Source organism: Balaenoptera acutorostrata, chromosome 3 (genome assembly GCF_949987535.1).
Source record: "Balaenoptera acutorostrata chromosome 3, mBalAcu1.1, whole genome shotgun sequence".
NCBI classification, from domain to species: domain Eukaryota; kingdom Metazoa; phylum Chordata; class Mammalia; order Artiodactyla; family Balaenopteridae; genus Balaenoptera; species Balaenoptera acutorostrata.
This window is the reverse complement of record NC_080066.1, coordinates 65,399,580-65,420,575: the sequence shown is the minus strand read 5'-3', so window position 1 is coordinate 65,420,575 and position 20,996 is coordinate 65,399,580. Positions and strand designations below refer to the sequence as shown.

The 20,996-nt window shown below is 39.2% G+C and overlaps 2 protein-coding genes across 20 annotated transcripts in view; one reads left to right on the top strand and one right to left on the bottom strand.

Moving 5' to 3' along the window:
* The window catches only part of MYO9A (myosin IXA), a 283,465-nt gene extending 269,044 nt beyond the window's left edge, over nucleotides 1-14,421 (bottom strand). For 11 of the 12 annotated variants that reach the window (XM_057541957.1, XM_007197776.2, XM_057541960.1 and 8 more), the window contains exon 1: nucleotides 14,013-14,421. The gene's annotated coding sequence lies outside the window, so the exon portion shown is untranslated. Of the gene's footprint in view, nucleotides 1-11,984; nucleotides 12,124-14,012 lie in introns of all 12 variants that reach the window. The other variant, XM_057541959.1, reaches the window with a different exon arrangement.
* A 230-nt stretch (nucleotides 14,422-14,651) lies between these two features.
* SENP8 (SUMO peptidase family member, NEDD8 specific) overlaps nucleotides 14,652-20,996 on the top strand; it is a 54,535-nt gene continuing 48,190 nt past the window's right edge. For 7 of the 8 annotated variants that reach the window (XR_009007349.1, XR_009007350.1, XR_009007348.1 and 4 more), the window contains exon 1: nucleotides 14,652-14,791. The gene's annotated coding sequence lies outside the window, so the exon portion shown is untranslated. The remainder of the gene's footprint in view (nucleotides 14,792-20,996) is intronic. The other variant, XR_009007351.1, reaches the window with a different exon arrangement.

Here is a 20,996-nt window from a genome sequence, read left to right as displayed (position 1 = left end):
CTAGGACAAGTAAAAGAAAATAATAGAAATGAGAAATAAAACGAAAATATAAAATAAAAAGGGCCAACAAAGCCAGAAGTGGGTCTTTGAAAAAACTGTAAATTGGCAAAACTCTCACAAGAGTAATGAGGAAAAAAAGAGAAAGGGATCAGGAATGGAAAAAAAGGCAAAAATATCAATGCTGAAAACGTTACAATGGTAAAAGGATTTTTAAATTTAGATGAAATTGAAAATATCCTAAAAATATGTATAACAGCACAATTTACTCACAAAAACTGACTGGTCCCATTAAAAAAAAAAAACAAACTTAATGACCCTAATAAAAAAATCTTTCCAACAAAGAAAACTCCAGAGCCACACTGCTTTACCAGCAAACTCTCCCAAAAACTCAAGAAGTAAATAATACAATCTTAAATAAATTCTTCCCGATTCTTTTTATGAGGCTGGTATAATATTGAAACCAAAAAATCTGGCAAAGACCAGACAAGAAAGCAAAACCATAAGCCAATCGTACTCCAGAACTTGCACGCAAAAATCCCAAACAAATATTAGCAAACAAAATCCAACAATGTAAGTACAGTATACTACGATCAAGTTAGGTATCCCAGGAAAGCAAAGATAAATCTGATACTTATATCAGAAAGCCAATTAATATAATCAACCATATTTTAAGATCCATAAAAATTCAATTATTTATTTACATCTCAAAAGGAGTCTTTGCAAACTAGGAACAGAACAAAACTTCATCTGATAAAAGGTATCTACAAAAATCTACAGCATACTTAGTGGGGAAAAGCTGAACATTTTTCCTTTGAGATCAGAAACAAGAAAAGGATGGCCCCCATCTACTTCTATCAACATTATGCTGGAGATAGCTGTATACTGTAGGCAGCATAGGAAAGCAAGAAAAAAATAAAAGGTATAAGGATTAGAAACAAGAAACAAATTGTTATTATTTGCATATGACATAACTGCGCATATAGAAAATTTGAAAGAATCTACAGATAATCTCATTAATTCTCTAATTTAACAGACACAAGTTGATATTAGTTTTATAGCTCTATATACCAGCAGCAAACAATTAGAAAATAATCTTTTAAAGATATCACTACTTACAATTGCATCAGAAAATATGAAGTGCTCAGTGACAAATCTAACAAATAATGTATAAAACCTCTACTTAAAAAATAAGACTTTATCATGATTCATTACAGAAATGGAAGGATATCCACGTTCTTAGTTTGGAAGACTCAATGTTGGAAAAATGTCAGTTCTCCCCAAATAAATCTACAGAACGAGTTCAATCTCAATAAAAATCTCAAATGTTGTTTTTATGTTGAATTAATTGTTGGGGGGTTTTTTGTGGAATTTGACACAGTGATTCTAAAATATATATGAAAGTGTAATGGGCCAAAAACAGCCAAGACTCTCCTGAAAAACAACAGCAAAGTGGGGAGACTTGCCTTACCAGGTATCAGAACTTCTAAAGCTATAAGTAGTTAAGACGGTGTGTCACTTGCACAGGAATAGACAGACCAATAGAGCAGAGAAGAAAATCCAGAAACAGAAGTATGTAAATATGGATACTGGACATATGTGAGATGTGGCACTGCAGATCAGTAAAGATGAATTTTTCAAAATCAATGCTGGAACAGTTGAGTGTTCATTTGGGGTGGGAGAGAATAAGATTGGACCTCATACTATCCATAAAAATCTATTCCAGGTAAAGACCAAACTTGTGAAAGGTTAAAACTTAAAAGCGCTTAGAAGATGATACAGGAGAACTACTTTACCTCAGACTACAAAAGGGTTTCTTTAAAAGGATTCAAGTAACACTAGCCAAAGCTGATAAATTCAACTACATTAAAACTGAGAACTTCTATTGATCAACAAGCACCACAGAAAGTGAAATAACACACCAAAAACAGGTGTTCTTATCCAAAACACATATAGGGAATTCCCTGGCGGTCCAGTGGTTAGGACTCCATGCTTTCACTGCCATGGGCCTGGGTTCAATCCCTGGTCAGGGAATTAAGATCCAGCAAGCCGCGCAACACAGCCAAACACACACACACACACACACACACACACACACACACACACACACACACACACACACACACACAGAGGATTTCTAAACATCAGTAAGAAAACCACAGACCACCTAACAGAAAAAAATTGGGCAAAAACTTGAACAGGTACGTCATAAGAAGAAAACTCAAATGACTATGAAAAGATGCTCAACTTCATTAGTAATCATGGAAATGCAAATTAAAACCATGAGACACCATCACACCTTTCAGATTGGTAAAAATTAGAGTCTGACAATACCAAGTACTGAGAATGTAAGACAAAGGGAACTCTCATTGTGTTGGAATTATAAATTGAAATAATTTTGAAAAACACTTTGTCATTATCAAAGTTGAATGTGTGCATACCTCACAACCCAGCAATTCCATTCCTAGGAATTCTACAGAAATATCTGTGCACTTGCATACATGAAACAGGTACAAGAGCGCTCACCACTGAATTATGTGTATAACAGCAAGAAATTGAAATCAACTCAAATGTCTATCAAAACTAGAATGATTAAATCGTAGTATACATTGGAAACATTACCACAATGAAATCTAACGAACAACAGCCAACAACTTGGAATTAATTTCACAAATGCTGAACTAAATTTTTTAAATCACATAAAGTACTCATATGAATTTCAAAAACAAGGAAAACTACACTACATTGTTTAAGGATATATGACCTGGGATTTAAAATTATGAAGCAAAGCAAGAAAATGACAGTCACAAAAGGTCAGGATAATAGCCACCTCCACAGAGTGGGATATGTTGACAAGGGCAAGGGGAGGGTGAGGTGATGGGGAGGTACTTCTTGTTTGTTGGCCTGGGCAATGACAATGTAAATATTTACTTTATAATTTTCTTTAAACTGCATATGTTTTATTCACTCTCCCATATGTTTGAATAAAAAGGAAAAGTAACAACTGCCTATGACTGCTAATTTTTTTTTTTTAGATGTTTTCTTTTTTGGCCATGCCATGCAGCATGCAGAATCTTAGTTCCCTGACCAGGGATGGAACCTGTGCCCCCTGCAGTGGAAGCAAGGAGTCTTAACCACTGGACCGCCAGGGAAGTCCCTGCTATAGTAATTTAATATGATAAAGCAATTTCTGTAAGCGCGAGAGCTTGAATTCCTTATATCCTAGCAGGTACCCTTCCCTCTGTCTTTAGTATTCCTATCTCTTACTCTTTACACTCATAGTATACATTTTATCTGCCTTACTAGACTCTAAGTATCTGTCCAATGAATGCTTGGATAATCTGAAAGGTTTAAGGCAAAAAGAGGAAGAAGAAAGGTTAAGGAGAGGGGAGGTTGTGGGAAAAAACAGTAAGGAAAGAACCTGACTTATGCTTACATGAAAACACCCAGGACGTCAGATTTTTAGTTCCAATGTTTCAAGGAGCCAGGAAGCACAGGGAGAGGAAGTAGGTAAATCATCTCTGTCCCTTCTGACCAGGTGCCATAAAACAAAGCAGATTAACATCATTGATATCAATCACCTAATATTTAGGTGCAAGAAAGTGTACCTAAGTATATCTACTTCTCCTGAAATCCTCTTAACAACAACAACAAAACACAGTAACAAAGCCCCCTCAGGGACTTCCTTGGTGGTCCAGTGGGTAAGACTCCACACTCCCAGTGCAGGGGGCCGGGGTTCGATCCCTGGTTGGGGAACTAGATCCCACATGCATGCTGTAACTAAGAAGTCCGCATGCTGCAACGAAGATCCCGTGTGCCGCAACTAAGACCTAGCGCAGCATGCATGCATGCATGCATGCATAAATAAATAAATCAATAAACATTTTTAAAAAACAAAAACAAAAAACCAAAACCCCTCAGACTATAGGGCTCTCTGGAACAAATCAACTCCTTCTTAATTACCTGAGGAAGAAACTTTATTTTTCAGTTAATCTATTCAGTATGTATTACCTATTCATAGTTCAAAAGATTAAACACAAATATCTATCAGATACAGACTCGTTAATAAAGTTATGGTATATCAACACAATAGAATACTATGCCTCCATAAAAAAGAATAAGATGTGTATGTACCAATATGGAGTATTCTCCCAAATATATTGTTAAATGGAAAAAAAAAAAAGAAGAAATACAGAACAGTACATATGGTATGTTACCTTTGGTGTATGAAAGGAGAGTACACACATACACATACACCTAACTTTGAAAGAAAAAGAAAAAACTGGAATGATTGATCAGAAACTTACAAAAATGATTATCTATAGGAGAGCAAGAAGGAAACAGAAGGGATGAGGATGAAAATAAGATTTCTACATATACCTTTACATTTGGTTTCTCCTTTTGAACTATGTATCTTACATATTCAAAGGGTAACAGTAAATTTAAAAAAACAGAGGAAGCAAACTCTAAAATGAAAAACAAATGGACCTAAATACATACCAAACTGGTAACAATCACATTGAGAAAATAAATATTAAAAAATTACAGAATTAGAAAAAATCACCATTTTTCAACCTTCAATCAAATAACTCATTTGCCCAAGGCTCACAAAAGATGCTAAAATCGCTAGGTATAGAATATTTTGAAGGATGGAATATTTGTATGATACCAAAGTATTGCCCCCACAGATTATTGTACTTGATGATCATAAGAGGAAAGAATATGCTTTTACAATGGAAAGATACAGCAAACACCACTTTATTTATTTTTTTAAATTTATTTATTTATTTTTGGCTGTGTTGGGTCTTCCTTGCTGCACGTGGGCTTTCTCTAGTTGTGGTGAGCGGGGGCTACTCTTCGTTACGGTGCACGTGCTTCTCATTGCAGTGGCTTCTCTTGCTGCGAAGCACAGGCCCCAGAGTGCAGGGCCTTCAGTAGTTGTGGCGTGCGGGCTCAGTGGTTGTGGTTCACGGGCTCTAGAGCGCAGGCTCAGTAGCTGTGGCGCACAGGCTTAGTTGCTCCGCGGTATGTGGGATCTTCCTGGACCAGGGCTCGAACCCATGTCTCCTGCACTGGCAGGCAAATTCTTAACCACTGCACCACCAGGGAAGTCTGCAAACATCACTTTAAACTTCTTAAAACTTAGATCACTAATAGTGACGTCATATATCTCCCATAGTATGCAACATGAAATATAACATCACCTATGAAGTATTCTTGCCAAAACTTAACATGCATAATCAAGCCTTTAAATTATAACTTCCACTGTACAAGATATACACAGAACAGAGGAACAAGTTAAGCAAAAGCACAAAGAAATAATTAGATAACTATAAAACAGGCCATTCTGATAAAGAAGATGTGGCACATATACACAATGGAATATTACTCAGCCATAAAAAGAAACGAAATTGAGTTATTTGTAGAGAGGTGGATGGACCTAGAGTCTGTCATACAGAGTGAAGTAAGTAGAGAAAAACAATTACCATATGCTAACACATATATATGGAATCTAAAAAAAAAAAAAAAGGTTCTGAAGAACCTAGGGACAGGACAGACATAGAGAATGGACTTGAGAATGGGAAGGGTAAGCTGGGACGAAGGGAGAGAGTGGCATGGACATATACACTACCAAACGTAAAATAGATAGCGAGTGGGAAGCAGCCGCATAGCACAGGGAGATCAGCTCGGTGCTTTGTGACCACCTAGAGGGGTGGGATAGGGAGGGTGGGAGGGAGACGCAAAAGGGAGGAAATATAGGGATATATGTATATGTATAGCTGATTCACTTTGTTATAAAGAAGAAACTAACACACCATTGTAAAGCAATTATACTCCAATAAAGATGTTTAAAAAAAAAAAGGCCATTCTATAAGATAATGATCTTGTCTTGTCAAAGAAGTTTCAATATCATAAGAAAAAGGAGTGGGATAAGAAACGTTTCTAGATTAAAAGAAACTAAAAAGTTAATCAAATGCATGCAAAAATCTTGACTGAATTCTGGTTTGAAAAACTGAAAATTTAACTGTAGTCTGAATATTAAATATTATTAGGAAATTACTGTTATTTTTCTTAGGTGCTGGTAATGGCACTGTGGTGATATGGAGAATATTTTCTTAGGAGAGGTATGCTCAAGTGTTTTGAGGTAAAAGTCAAAATAGTCGCAATTTTCAAAAGGTTCAGTTAAAGTATATACACACACATACATATAGAAAACAATAAAGCAAATATGGATGGCATACCGTTAACTTTTTTTTTTAATTTTAGAATTTTATTTATTTTTTTATACAGCAGGTTCTTATGGTGGCTGACTTACCAATGTTCTTTGTTCTATTCTTTCAACTTTTCAACACTTTTTTTTTTGGCCGCGCCGTGCAGCGTGCAGGATCTCAGCTCCCCAACCAGCTATCGAACCCATGGGAGCACCGAGTCTTAACCACTGGATGGCCAGGGATGTCCCTCAACATTTTCTAAGTATTTTTATTATAGAAAAAAGTAGAGGGGGTATTTCCCTGGTGGCACAGTGGATAAGACTCCACGCTCCCAATGCAGGGGGCCCAGGTTTGATCCCTAGTCAGGGAACTAGATCCCACATGCCTACCGCAACTAAGAGTTCGCATGCCACAACTAAGGAGCCCGCCTGCTGCAACTAAAGGAGCCCATGTGCCACAACTAAGGAGCTGGTGAGCCGCAACTAAGGAGCCAGTGAGCCACAACTAAGGAACCCGCCTGCCACAACTAAGACCCAGCGCAACCAAATAAATAAATTTTTTCTTTTTTTAAAAAAGGAGGGGGAAGGCAGGAAGAGAACTAAAATAAGGTAGAGTTGCAAAAGAAGGTAAGGAAAAAATAGGATCTCAAGATCATTTATAAACTCATATCCACACAGTTATCTGAAGAACTTTCTCCCTTATAGTAAAATAAATAAATAAATAAAAATCTCGGGAATTCCCTGGCAGTCCAGTGGTTAAGACTCCACGATTCCACTGCTGGGGACCTAGGTTCAATCCCTGGTCAGGGAACTAACATCCCACCAGCCACGCAGCAAGGCCAAAAAAATAAAATAAAGTTACTGTCTTTAAAAAAAAAATCCAGAGACTACTCAGCCCACTATCATCTGATCAATATAAGTAAACAGATCTCAAATACTTACACACTACAGACAGCAATAGTACTACAATCTGTCAATGATTTAAGGAATGTTTGTCATTGGCAAACAGAACATTTTGTTGTACCTCACACTGAATCAAAATACATTCTAACATCCATTAATCTGATATACTAAGACATCAAGAGAAGCATTTCTTTAGAGCCTTTTTGAATTGAAAACTATGATCACACTTGAAAGACAGCTAGGAGACTATCCTTCTAACATTGACTTCTACTAGCAACAAACTTTGATGGCCATTTATTTATGCCACACAATAAATTCTTTAAATTCTTGATCTCATATTTAAACATAACAAGAAATAGACATATTCAGGAGGAAAATGAAGACTTCTTGAGTATCTACTATGTGCTTGGTGCTTTACATAAACTGTTTTAACTCATGATAATCTTGTGAGATGAACATTCTTGAAGCTCAGAAATGTTAAGTGACTTGCCCACAAATGACAGCTCATAAGGGATGAGGCTGGAAATTGAATCGAGGTCTGTTGAAAATCCAGGTTTAAGAGTCTATAGTATTCTTTCCACTTAATTGGCCTTAACAAATTTAATATTTACAGACAGAAAAGTCCATCTAAGGAAAAAGTATGTTTAAAAGAATTCCTTCATACTCAAAGAGCCACATAATCCTAAAGTTTAAGAAAAATCAAAACTGAGAAAAAGAAAAAGTATGCTCTAAAATTATTGCTAGTTGCAAAAAAAAACTCAATTCTTAGCAAGCCAGCTGTCTACGACACAGGACAGCTAGTCCTTTCCTCATTGTACATGTAAAATTATACTCCAGTTGCCCGTTGGATGACCCCATTGCCAAAATATGCTAGCAACATAATTCACATTAAAACCCAGAGGCCAAACACCATTTGGAAAGTGCTTTACATGTTTACTATACCCATCTCGAGCACGATCCCCACTCAAAACAGGCTATTTTAAGCAAATATTCTTTGGTCTATCATATTCTTTTCCACTACTCTAAAATATTAAACTTAAAAACAAGAAAATCTACCTAAATACAAACATCCCATAACTGAATATTAAAATATGATGTGATTTTGAATTTATCTATTGCACAAAAATATGCCAAAATTGCACTAATATAAATTACGTATGTTCTTTCCATAGGATCAAAATTCTAATATCTATGTCTCTTGTATGTCTAAAGATACACACAAAATATGTAGAGAAATCTACGTTAAAGAGTTTTCCCATTTAAAATTAAATCCTCTTTGAACTGGACTAGCGACCAGAAGAGGGCATAAGGTGGCTTGTGAGGTTGTACTGATAGTAATATCCTGTATCGTGCTTGATGTAGATATTGGTTACATTTGTGTATTCACTCTGTGAAAATTTATTGAGCTGCACATTTATGATCTGTGTACTTCTTTGTATACATTATAATTTATAATAAGCATATTCTTTTTAAAAAAATCCTCAATCTTAAAACGTGCCTTGGGGCTTCCCTGGTGGCGCAGTGGTTGAGAATCTGCCTGCCAATGCAGGGGACACGGGTTCGAGCCCTGGTCTGGGAAGATCCCACATGCTGCGGAGCAACTGGGCCCGAGCCACAACTACTGAGCCTGCGCGTCTGGAGCCTGTGCTCCGCAACAAGAGAGGCCACGACAGTGAGAGGCCTGCGTACCGCGATGAAGAGTGGCCCCCGCTTGCCACAACTAAAGAAAGCCCTCCCACAGAAAAGAAGACCCAACACAGCCAAAATTAAATAAATAAATAAATAAATTTTTAAAAAATTAAAAAAATAAAAATAAAAAAAATAAAAACGTGCCTTACTATATTGTACTGATACCAAAGAAGCTACAGCCCAGTGAAGAAAATAGACAAGCTATTAGGAATTTCATTAGAGAACTGTGACAGAAGCAAGCACTACATACTATAGGAGTGGCACCTAACTTAACCTGGAGGAAGTAAAGGAAAGCTTCCCAAAGATACACCTGGTCTGAGCCCTGAAGATCAGATAGAAGATTGCTAAGCAGAGAAAGGTGGAAGGGAAAGACGGGAAAGGGAACAGAGAGTGCAAAGACCTAAGTTCAATGAGTGGATCAAAGAAGTTAAGGAAGAGAGCAAGGAAGGAAAGCCTAAAGAAGAGTCAGATCACGAAGGATCTCACACACATGCCAAGCTACAGTTTAAGCTTTATCCTGAAAGCAATGGGAAAGCACTGAAGATCTTTCAACAGGAAAGGATATGATTAGACTTGTATTCGTACTATGTCAATCATGGTGCCTGCCATGTTTGCAACCCCATTTTGTGGGAGAGTTAGCCTGCACACTGCCCCATGTTTTTCACCATTATGATCCTGCCTCACACCCACATGCACAAATAAACACACAGCTATCACTAAATGGCCAGGAGTAGTCACATGACCCAAGTACACAGGCTTGCTAGCAGCCCATGATTACAGAGCTGAGCCAAAGAGATTGTTTCTTGGGAATTCAAACCAGAAAATCTTAGGAAGAAGTCAGCAACAGAAGCTCAAGTTAAAAAGACAGTAGCCAATATACACTACCAAATGTAAAATAGATAGCTAGTGGGAAGCAGCCGCATAGCACAGGGAGATCAGCTTGGTGCTGTGTGACCACCTAGAGGGGTGGGATAGGGAGGGTGGGAGGGAGACACAAGAGGGAAGAGATATGGGGATATATGTATATGTGTAGCTGATTCATTTTGTTATACAGCAGAAACTAACACATCATTGTAAAGCAATTATATTCCAATAAAGATGTTAAAAAAGAAAAAAGACAGTAGCCAGGAGGCAAGATGTTGGCATGGGAGTGACACGGTAGTTATAAGGAGGCAGAAATTAGGAATAAATGGAAGCCATGAGATCGGGTGGGGGAGGGGATTAGAGAGAAAAAGTAATACAAAACAAAATAGAAAAAGTAGCTAAGACAAGTTAACAGTAGAGCACTAGAGTGAAATCTGTCTTTTCCTGCTTCTAGTTTTATATTTATTTATTTATTTATTAAATTTATTTATTTTTGGCTGCGTTGGGTCTTCATTGCTGTGCGGGCTTTCTCTAGTTGCAGTGAGCGGGGGCTACTCTTCGTTGCGGTGCATGGGCTTCTCATCGTGGTGCCTTCTCTTGTTGCAGAGCACGAGCTCTAGGCACGCAGGCTTCAGTAGTTGTGGCACACGGGCTCTGCAGTGCAGGCTCAGTAGTCGTGGCGCACGGGCTTAGTTGCTCCGCGGCATGTGGGATCTTCCTGGACCAGGGATCGAACCTGTGTCCCTTGCACTGGCAGGCAGATTCTTATCCACTGCGCCACCAGGGAAGCCCTCTAGCTTTATTTTTAAGCTCCTGTTCTTCCTGAGACCAAGCTGTTTAACTTTTCCTGGGTTCCCTTGTGCATGTTTTCTTTCAATAAGTACTCCGCTACTTAAGATAACTTGAGTCTCTTCGTTGCAACTAAAAAAGCCTAACTAAAAGAGCATTTTAAAACACTTACTCTGGCAAAAGTGGAGAGAATGAACTAGAGGGTACGGCAAAATGAGAGGCAGATGAGAAGACAAGAAGACCAACAGACATTCGGGGTTAAACAGAGACAACAAAAATAGCAATCAGGAATGATCTGAAATATCATGAGAGAGAACGTGCTGGACTTTGTGATGTTGGTAGTTTGGTACAGAGTGCAGTGGAGGATGATTCCCAGATTCCTAAAGGCTTCATGAGGAGGAGAGAGTAGTACCGTTCATCAAGACAGGCAATCAAAAGAAAAAATTTTGTTGCAGTTTGTCTCCTTCTACCCCCACCTTTTTGGAGGGAAGAGAGGCAGAGAAGAGTTTTATTTTGTACATGTGTGAAGTGCTTGTGAAATATGAATCCCAGTGGAGATGTCCATTAGAAGTGATTTACAGGGATCCAGAGTAAAGGCAAGAGCTCTACACTGTAGCTCTGGACTTAGGAATAAATAATTAAGTCATGTTATGTTTTAAAAACATGACTGAAAATTTTTTGACTAATCTTTATTACTAATGTAACTAGAAATCATACAAACCAAAAAACTTAATATTCTTGGCAAACCACATTTTCCAAGCTCCTATACTTCTCTGTAAACAATGAAGATTGAACAAACTTTTACAATAGTATAATCTAAATGATTAGAAAAAACGAGATTTATGTTGCTAATTTCTACTGAGGTTTTACCTTTTTAAAAATCTAAGTTTACTCCATTTCCCTCAGTACTATACACCACTCGGGGGAAAACACTGTTAAAAAGCCTTGTCAGACAGTGAACCTATTGATGTTTAAACTATAACAACATTTTTTAGAGAACTTAATCACATAGTTTACTAGCTTAGACATTCAACTCTACCTATACTGTAAATGTTGGATTTCTATCCTACAATCTCTTCTCCTCTCACATACACCTTTTGCACCCAAATCTATTACTATCAACCCAGAACTTGATAATGAGCTTAAGCTACAAATCCAGTTGCCTCCTGGCCATCTACATCTGATAGAAGTATAATCACCCAAACTCAACATGTCACAAATTGAATTCCCCTTTCTTGACAAAAATAAAAATTCCACTCCTCCCTCATATGGATCCCCACCTCAGTGAAAGGCACAGGCTAGAAACCTAGATCTTATCCTCTATGAAACCTAACCCTAATTCCAAATCCAATGAAATCACCAAATCCTGTCTACTCTCAAAACCCAAATGAAGACTGCACCATCATCATTTACCCTCCTGACACATTTAGTCTACCTTTCAATCCACCCTCCTCAAAGCAGACAGAGTGATCTTTTAAAAATGCAAATCTTATCATTTCAGTCCCCTTCTTTAAATCCTTCAGTAACTTACTTGATAAACATTATAATCTCTTTCAAAGCCAGTCACTCCATGGAAGCTCAGAGGTTCAATGAGAAATTTACTTTAGTTATATGCTTTCTTGTAGGTTCACAAAAGAATCATCATGAAATTTTTCAAATCCTGAAAATTACTTAAAACATACAAAACATATGATACATTTAAAAGAAAAGCATGCCGCACGGTTTATAAAAACAAAGACTGAAAATAACCTCAAGATCACCAGAACGGAATACTATCCACCCAGTAAATGAGGCACTTCCAAATGTACTATTGTTGAATGAACTCTAGGATCTATTATTAAAGGGCGGGGGGGTGGTATATCCATAGTATACAGTATGCAAGAATTTGTCTGTGGAGTGTTTTAAAAATATAAATGTATAGACTTGTATGCTAGAAATATCACAGGAAGGACACACACAAAGATGGAAACAGTGGTTGCTTCCAAGGAGGGAAAATGAGTGGTTAGAGGATAAAAAGGGGGAAAAGAAACTTTTTACTGCATACTCTTTTGAACCTTTTGACTTTTATACTATGTCTAGTTATGACCTATAATTTTAATATGATTTTCTCCCTCCTCAGTTCCACACACACAAAATAAAAAATTTTAAAGTACTGACTACAAAAACCTCTCTATACTTCATCCCTATACCAAGGTTAAAATTATGCACTGATCAACTGGTGTAAAATTACCTTTCCTTCTTGACAGCTCAGGAGTTCAACAAACTATATTTTATTCAATATTTTACTACTAAGAAGGCTGTTGGTAATGACATCGGTGAACTCTGCATGATAATTGCACTTGCTCCTTGGAAAAGCAAGACAGTAGCACCAGGTAGCAGAATTTTATTATTAAACTGATATTAAAGTCTTCAGGGATTAAGGAAAGCTACAAATCTTTCTTTTCCAGCAAATTCGCAAAACGCAAATCAAAAAACAAAAAAAGCACCCTGGTATCCTTCAAAAACAGTGCAAAAGATCTGCAAAAATCTACAAGAAAGTGAAGCAAACGATACCACATGGAGACACAGTTACATTCATTAGTGTTATGTGCTTTGATCCTTATAGAAGTCCCTAAAATGTCACGATCTGGACTACCTCACACGTTCTACAGAAGAGACAAGATAAGAAGCAGGCTGTGAGACCTTACAACAGCACACACCCCCTGCCCGGGGCTTCCAAGCTCTTCCCTCTTCCTCTCTCTATAGCCACCAGACTAAACCCTCCAAACAAGGGTGTCAGTTGGTCCCCTTAAGCCCCACCGGAGGGAATACACTAGGCTATGCAAACACCCCTTCAGGATTTCATGGCAAAGCCCTTCCAACCAAAGAAAGGATCACGAGCGGGGAGAAAGATAATCAGGTCTGCCTAAGGACAAGAGGTCTGGGGGAGAGGCTACAGTAGGAGTGGGGGGGAGAGGCCGCTGTTGATGGTGTCTAAAGAGGGGCTGACATCAGATCTCTTGGGAGGTAAGAGCATCACGAAGCAGACTATCTGAAAGCCGAGTTGGGTAGGGGAAGAGCTAGTCGGCTAGGCGGTGAGCGAGCTGGGGGGGGGGGGGGGGGGGGAAGGGGAGGAGAGAAGAGGGGTGGGCACGATGGATCTGCCCTGGAAATGGGGGTAGCAATGGGTTAGGGGGTGGTCGTAACTGGGTCTGAGGAACAGTGACAAACCCGGGTCAGCTCACGGGAGAATGTGACAGCGAGTCTCGAGGCCCCATTAAGCGTCCGAAGAGAGTCTGAAGGAGGTTCCAGTAGGGTGTGCTGGGGTGGGGGGCCCGTGACAGCACCCCAAGAGAGGTTGGAGGGCCGGAATGGTGTCTGGTTAATGGAAGATACGATGGGTGGGGTCTACGGGGGACCCGGGGCAGCGATCGGGTGTCAGGGAGGCTGCGGGGTAGACCCGCTCGCGGGGCGTCTCCGCCGGGGCGGGGCGGAGCGGCTCCGCAAAAGCTAAAGAGAGAGACTGAGACGTGGGCCGGGCCGGGCCGCAGGGCCGCTGGGCGGCTTGGGCGGGTCTTACCTCGGGCTCCGCCGCGGTGGCCACCGCAGCCCCCTCCTCTTCGGCGGAAGCCGCCTGCCAGCCTCAGCCCCAGGGTCAGGCCGGAGGAGACAGCAGAGGCCGAGACCACCGAGGGTCGGAGGGTTTCGGGAGGGTGGGCCCAGCTGCCTTAGGGTCCGGGCGAGTGGCCGCCGCGCATCCCCCGCCCTGTCAGAGAGACTCCGCCCGGCCTGGGCAGGCACATCCCCCGCCGCACCCGCCCAGAGAGCACGCGTTGGACCGCCGCCTCAACCGCTGTCGCCCCCTCTGCCGGTGCCGCCGGTGCCTCCTCCGCCGCCTCTCGGCGTCCTGACTGGACTCTCAGCAGCCACAGCCAACCGCCGCCCCGTCCCCGTCCGCTCCGGCCCGCGCGCGCCCGACCCCGCGCACGCGGCCCCGCCCCGCGCGACTCCTCGGCTGCAGACGAGCAGGCGCGCGCACTTACCTCCCACGCCCCCTACCGCCGGCCGGAGCTGGCCCGTCCGTCCGGCCCCGCCCCGCCCCCGCACGTGACGCCGTCAGAGCGTACAGCATGCGCTTGCGCGGACACGCCCCATTTCATCCGTCCCAGGCGGCCCCGCCCAAACTTTTCTTCCTCACCTTACGGCAGAGCGGGGAACTCTGCCTTAGATTTTCTCTCTACTGGAGAGGAATGTCGCAATGTTAGGGGTAGAAAACTCTGGGTTTGCGACCGTAGTTTTCGTTTTCCGACCAATAGAGAGCCGCCTGAAGGCTGGTTGGGGTGGTGAGGCCCGAGGCAGGTAAGAATCCTGCTCCCCACTTGGGTTTGCTGGTCGGTGTGTCTGGGCCGGGGACCGCTTACCGTCCACGCAGATCTAGGGTATCCTTGCCCGCTCCCCAGTTTTGGCGCAGGGTTCTCAGCGCCACCCCGTTAGCCCTCCCCACCCCGTTTCTACACACACGCCCTCCCCCTCATTTCCCCGCCCCAGACCTCCGTTTCCTAGCCTTTCTTTCCATTCATTACTCAGACTTTTTTCACCGAGTGGTTTCCAGGAGTTAGACTCCAGAAAGTCAGAAGCAAATGAAATAGTCTCAGCTTTCTGAAGTGCTCTGTTATGTCGAGACGATGAGAGAATCCTCAGTGGTAGTAAAGTAAATTTATAATAGAAAAAAAAAAACAAAAACCACAGGTTACTCTGAGCATGATTGTATTGAAGGACTTGAGGAAACCCTTTCCAAGGTGATCTTTGGGTCACTCAATTTGTGTTAAAAGGCTAGTGAGCAGTAGCTGGTCAAAGAAATATGAGAGGAGATAGAAGCAGAGGGAATGACGAGTACAAAAGCATATGCCAGTACTGGCTGGAAGAGTAAAAAGTCATAGAACATAACTGGTAAAAACCATACAGGTGTAGGGTACCCTTTAAAGAAACATCGTTGTAAAGTGATGAGATGAGGGGCAAGCGTGTGGGCTGCAACAGTGTGTTCTTTTAAGATGGGAAACTCTTAGGCATAAAAGTGTACCATGGAACCGAGAAGTAGACAATTTATGGATGAGAATAGCTAATTTACAGAACCAAGAACACTAGTGGAACTCAATCTTGTATGCACATTAGAGTCACCTGGGAAGCTTTTTAAAAATAAAACCAATGCAGTTGCTCTATCTGAGACCAATTAAACAAACTCAGGCATCAGTGTTTCTTTTTAAAAAAACTCCTGAGGTGACTAATGCTGTGGGTTGAGAACCACTAAACTAGAGCAAAGGAAAGGATGGGAAGTAGGGGAAGGCAGAAGGTTGATAGAGTTGGCTCTGTAACATTAAGATGGGAGTCATTTGATGAGAGAGAGTTGGGGATGGAATGGGACGCTTGGTCAGAGAGATGATAGTTTTGAATAACTGCTCTGGGAAATGGGAGAAGAAGTCACTCCTGCCTTTCCCTGCAACACATTTCCATCCTTCAGTCTTAATCAGATCCACCTCAGTTACTGCTCTCTTTCCCCTCCCTTTCCCCTCCATCCAAGATTTATCAGCTGGGGATCCAACCTTAGAGCTCAAGGGCCTCCTCATTTCTATCCCCAAAAAGATCAGAGCTAGGCGATTTTATGAGATTCAGAGACTAACTTCACTCCCCGAGAGATTATTACTACACACAGTGCCTTGCCAATTTAGAATCTCTTTTATATTCATTTCATTGATCATTTACGTTAGGAATGAGAAAGATTTAAGATTCAGCCCTATTAGGACCTCGTAGTATTAGGGAAAACAGACCTTTAAAAGAATTCACTTGGCAGGCAGAGAAGGTCTGGGTAAGGCAAAGCCCAAGCCAGTGCATGGCTACTGTCTATTAACTAGGGTTAATTCAAAAACCTATCTGCCACCAGATAAGAGAGAGTCACTATTGTCTGGTATGACTAGAGTTTAGTATGAAAAGTAGGGGTGGGACAGAGATTAAGATGATAAAGTGGGTGTGAACAGTTAATGAGGAGCCTTGAATTCCATGCTAAAGTGTTTAGATTATATACTATAAGCAATTAATAGGTATAAATAATAAAGGTAAAATTAAATAACCTCTTTTATGTAATGGACCACTTTGGCAGCCTGGCCTGTGGACCTTATCTCAGAATAATGTTTTTAAATGTATAAAGTAAAATACATGGAAACATAAATGAAATTATTTTTATTGAAAGTTTTAAAAATATTAAAACAAATGCGTGATGTAGTTATATATGTGCTTCCTTACACATTAAATAACATCTGGCAGCAGGTCTAATTATGTAATTTCAAAATAGTGATGAGTATAAATTATATTTTGAGATAACTGCAACAACTTTAATGTGATATGAAAATATATTTCTAATGGTGACAAAGACATAGGGACTGTTAATACCACTGAGGATTATTGCCTACACTTAGTGAAGAAGATGCTAAATTTCAGCTAGAGTTTATTGAAAAGATGCAATTTTTTTCCCCAATCCAAGTTCATGGAACCCTTAATTCTAGCCACATCCTGGCCCATGGATTCTAGATCTATAAAAAGCTTACTGTAATGGTTTTAAGCAAGAGCATGACAGATCAAGTCTGTGTTTCGGAAAGGTACTTGAGCAGTGTTCACTTCTTAACCTCTCAGTTGGAGTGGGAATGGGGAACTGGCTCTTCTCTTTTTCCTGTACCTTAGTTGCAGTAACCACTACTACTCCACTGTTGCCTAATAATTTGGGCCTTCAGGAGAACTGAGCTTGTGGCTGTGTATATGGGAGAAATACAAGGAAATAAATTGGGAAAGATAGGTTGCGGCTATTTTTGTGGAAATAATTTAATGCCATGCTGTAGTTTGTACTTAATTTCGGTAGACAATGGAGAAATGTTTAAAAATTTGGAGAAGAATAATGAAACTAGAGTTCTGTTTGAAAAATAATGTAGCAGTAATGTATAGGTTAGATCATCAAAAGATAGGAATGAAGAGACTAGACCAATAAATAATTAATTTTTTAAAAAAATAAATTTTATCATAAAGCGATCTCCAAAGAGTCTGCTAAGTTCCTTTATTTCCCCAATGTGACCAATCTAAAGAAAAAGATTGGACCGAATTACATACCTTTCAACAAGGACACGCACACCTGTGTAGAGATCAGTTAGCATTTTACGTTGTCAAGAGGCTAGCCCATTCTTTTATGTTATAAATTATAATGTTAGAACTTCTGATAAGCAATGGCTTTACCACTTATCTAGATTCCTGGATATTGCTAAGGCCTTTCTTGGTTAAATTCCATCTACATCTGTAAGTCCTAAATTTCTGACTGTTTAAGGTCCACACTCCTCTCCTTGCCAATTCCTTAAACCACTTGGATGAGTAAAATGCATTAGTAAATAAAAAGGAAGTCCTCAAGGCCCAGGTAACCCATCTCTTTGGAAACTGACCATTGCCGGACTATATAAAACTTACTGCTCAAATCCCAGCTACTCTGCAAATAATGTGCTTTTTTAACCATATTATTCAAAAAATTGAATTTGAGGTCCAAGTATTACTAATCCAAATGAGTAAAGTTACTTAACTTTTCTGAACCAGATTCTCTGAGAGGCTACCTTCTTCAGCATGACTAGCTTATATTCACTTTGTCCATCTACCTACTGGAGACCGTTCGGGTAATGATATGGTTCAATACAGATAGAAAATCAAGTTTATGTAGACTTTAAGTTTCATCTGTCTGTCTCCTTTTTTAGGGAAGGGGGGAATAGGTCTATCTTAAAGCAGAGAGAATACTTGAAACTTATGAGAGATTTTAAGCATTTTTATTCCTTACAGAAAATCTCTGAAAGTTCCTTTCTCTGGCTTCCAATTAGATGACTACACTTTCGCACATTCATCTATTATAAAAGCACTAGAACACGGTCATGATACTGGAAAAAATTGTCCTGGTTACAGTTATTATTTTTGAGCATCTATATTGTAGGTTTAAAAATCGTTCGTAGGCCTGCCTTCCCTGAGGGCCAAAAAATAAATAAATGCTCTCTCAGAGCAGTGTGATAGGTTAAATTCCTTCAAAACAATAGCTTGTGGATTTCTGGCCTTAGCTGGCTGTAATTTTCCCACTACTGTTTGTTGCAGCAACTTGGCACTTTACATTAGCAGCTAAAATATATAGTTGCTGGAAATGTTTAGTCCTACTTAATAATATATAATTCAGACCTGGTCAGATGACTCACAAGTATTCGTATTAATTAACATTTATAGACAAATTGCTAAGAGAATTCTATATGTCATAATCGAGTCCCATCAGACACTGTTTTCCTGTCAGCAGAGTACAGTAAAACATAAATTCATTGTTTCTTCCATTTGTTCATTAAATATTTATTGAGCACCTGCTATACACCAAGCACATTTTTGAAACCCATTAAATAGGAGTTTGTAATAGCAATTTACCTCTTAACTATCTATGAAAAAAATAACTCACCAGGCTTTGAAATCTAGAAGACAAATAAGAATAAAAGATGATGGCTTTTTTATACTCTTTCAAACAAAATGCTTGCGTATAGCTACTGTGGGCTAAACACAGTGGTTATTTATGAAACCAGGCAGATTATAACTTTAGCTTGACCACATCTTATCAGCTAGGATATATTAGCTATATACTAAATAAAATTGTCTACTCTTTTGTAAAATATCTTAGACCTCTCATTAAATCTAGTGTCCTCCCCAAACACTATTTACAGTCCTAGTCATTTCAAATTTTGCAGTTGTGTTAAGTCATTTCTCAGAAAATTTAAGCAAAACAAAATCATTTTAAGAAAAGGCTGGTGTTTACACCAAGTAAAAAAAATAGTGACACAGTTATAGATGGAACCTTTGAAGTAGAAATGGTAGACTAAGAATAAAGTTCTTTTTCTGGTCAATGACCCCTTAGCCATTGATAGCCATGCCTAATAAGTAACAGAACAATAAATGGAGAGCCTCAGTGCTAGAAGAAATTCTAAAAGTTTACTTAGTCTATCTCCCTGGCCCAAGGTAGGGCCAAATGGAATTTATGGCTGTAGAGTTACCAGGCATCATCATCATACCAAATGGTTTTTCTGCTTTGAGAGCTGAATTCCTCTATTTGTAAAATATTCATGTTAGAGGAATATTGTTCAAATTTATAAATAATTTATAAAATTGAGAAATCTTCCTATGTTTATAACAATTTTGTGTTTTCAAGCACTGAAGATAGCAGGGTTGAGTAGAATCTAATCTCTGTCTTCAATAGGGATGTAAAATCTTGATGGTAATTTTTAACATGCCACTTTATACAAATCTCTGGATGGTTTAGGCTAGCATTAAAAGGAAACGTTTAATTAGGGGAAATTGAAACCAAAAAATAAGGCTTCAACTTCCTTCCTGAAATTTTTTCTGCTTGTGCTGCCATGAAAAGCACATTTGGTCTTGGATGTGATTCTTTTTGTGAAATTGCAAAGGGAATCATTCATTAGAAGTTGGACGTAATCTAATTTTAATGAACATCAGATTATATTTAAATCTTTGTGTTCGAAGTTTTGTAGAAGAGAGATTAGACTTACTGTTTTTTTCCAGGGGACAAAAGTGAGACCAGTGATTTGAAGAAACAGACATTTTTAGGTCAGTGTAAGAGTGGGAGGTGGTACATTTTTTTTTTTTCTTGAATGAAAATAGCTGTATTTACTGGTATGTGCTCATTATAAAAAGAAAGGGGAAAAATTAAGCAGTCAATATCAAAAGAAGAAAGTTTAAAAGTATTAAAATTCCATTCTTAAAGAAAACTGTATATAACTTTAGATGGCTATCATTCTTGACTATTTTTGTGTATATTTGTGTACAGATTTTTATATAACCTTTCTTTCCATAACATATTATGAACAACTTCCTGTGTCAATAAATTTATTTCTACAACTTCATTTTTTAATGGCTGCAAAGTATTCCATTGAATGGAAATCCTATTATTTAAATTTACCAGTCCTCTTTTAAACTTTGAGATTGTTTCCAATTTTTCTGTTATAAATATTGCTGTGGTAAACATCCCTGTTAAATTTTTGCACATATCCTAATGTTTCCCTTCAGATATATTTCTGAAAGTGTAATACCTACCTATAGACATTTCTTAAATATTAAAATATAATGGCAAATTATCCTTCAAAAAGCTTGCATTTGTTTACATTTCTGTTAACAATAAGAATGCCCATTTTCCCATAGTTACTCAGCAATGCTGGTTATTATCAGTTTTCCACATCTTTGCTAATTTGACAGGTAAAAAATGAAATCTTACTTCAACTTACATTTCTTTGATTACTAGTAAGGTGTTGAGTATCTTTTCATGTGTTTATTGACCAGTTGTATAAGTGTTTTTAAGCTCTATTTTCTTTTTTTTTTTTTTGATTTATTTATTTATTTATTTTTGGCTGTGTTGGGTCTTTGTTTCTGTGCGAGGGCTTTCTCTAGTTGTGGCGAGTGGGGGCCACTCTTCATCACGGTGCGCAGGCCTCTCACTGTCTTGGTCTCT